Consider the following 1,561-nt stretch of genomic DNA (forward strand, 5'->3'; position numbering starts at 1 on the left):
GTTAATCTTTGAGAATTATAACACAAAATTGGATTTAGATGTAGGTAAGAGGTATGGCTACTGATAGTGAGCCCAATTATAGTTTGTGTTGTGAAAAACGAGCAGAGTACATGGAGAAATCATATAAAAACGGACAGGACGCTTATCGCGTCACTTCCGCCCCACTTCCTGTGTCCTCCGGGTCTCATTGCGCATGCGCACCTCGCGCTATTTCCGGTCTAGCGTCCTCGTGATGAGATGGCTTTGCCATTCTTCCGGTTGGGCGTAGACGTCTCCCTGCCCTTCTTCCGGCTGGGCGGATGCGTGATGCCTTGTCTCAGCTGTTCCCAGCATCTCCATAGTGATGTGGGGTTTCATATACCGGGATGCGGTGGCCATCTTTGAAGTGTTTTTTTTGGACTGTGATTCCAATCCATACGGCGGCCATCTTTGAGGAGCCTTTAGAACGCAGACACTGCTTTATGTTTGAGGTGCAGAAGCAGGTCAAACAAATAAAACAAACACACATATTAGTATTTGTAAATAGAATGAGTTTAAAAAGACTATTTAAAACATACTGCTTAGATCTAATTAATGCTTAATGGACCAAAGGATGGATTATATTTAAACCCAGATCTGGGTTAGTGAGAATTTCGACTACTGGACTTTCATTAATAAATTGTAGTGTTTAATAAATTACTATTTAGTACATTATTAATGCTATATTAGTATACTATGTCTATTTAAATATTACTAGATCCTAATTAAAGGACGACTTTCAAATAAGTGCAGAGAGTGGATTATCTGAATGGTGATAAAAAAGTGTCAGTATGGTGTTATAGATAAACCACTGATTGACTGGTGCAGAATTTTTGGGATATTGTGAGGATAGATGAATATAACGTGAGGAGAGTATTTTCAGAGATACGGTGAAGGTCTTAGGTCATGGAATTAAGTGAATTAAGTGTCGAGAGGGTTGTGGTTAAATTACAAGAGGCGTTATGAAAATTTAGTAAGAATAAAGATATAGTGTCTATACAGATAGTGGATTATTCGTATGTCAATATTCCCTGTATTACCACCGTTACGAGCTAGCTGGTCTACCCTTATACAGTACCCAATCTTCTCAAGTGGTTACCCACTTGGTACTGATTGGGCCCAACACTGCTTAGCTTCCAAGATCGGACGAGATTGGGCGTGTGCCAGTGCGGTGTGACTGTATTTTTCGGCGAAATGACTTATTCACACAGTAACAGGTTTTTATTGGGAATAATTGACATTTTGTATTAGGACCTGATTTATAAAAGTGCAAGGTGACGACAGAAGAAGAGGAGTATACTATGCACATCCATGATTGTTTGGTCGTCGATGCCTCTGTCAAAGAAAGGGTGCGATTTCATATCCTTCGTTGAAGCCCGGAGGGTGTGAGGTTTTTAGTTGAAATATCCAGAACATTTCTCTCTGGGACAGTTTCTTAGCCAGGTCTCCACCTCTGTCTCCACTGGTCACGTGCTCGATGGCTTTGAAGGACATCTCTTCCGGATTTGAGTTGTGTTCGATTTTAAAATGTCTATAGAGTAGA

The 1,561-nt window shown here is 40.6% G+C and overlaps 1 pseudogene; it reads right to left on the bottom strand.

The window, feature by feature from the left end:
* Positions 1 to 1,084: 1,084 nt before the first annotated feature.
* LOC134943516 (5S ribosomal RNA) lies at positions 1,085 to 1,203 on the bottom strand (annotated as a pseudogene).
* Between the last annotated feature and the right edge of the window lie 358 nt (positions 1,204 to 1,561).

This window comes from Pseudophryne corroboree, chromosome 1, assembly GCF_028390025.1.
Source record: "Pseudophryne corroboree isolate aPseCor3 chromosome 1, aPseCor3.hap2, whole genome shotgun sequence".
Lineage (NCBI taxonomy): Eukaryota > Metazoa > Chordata > Amphibia > Anura > Myobatrachidae > Pseudophryne > Pseudophryne corroboree.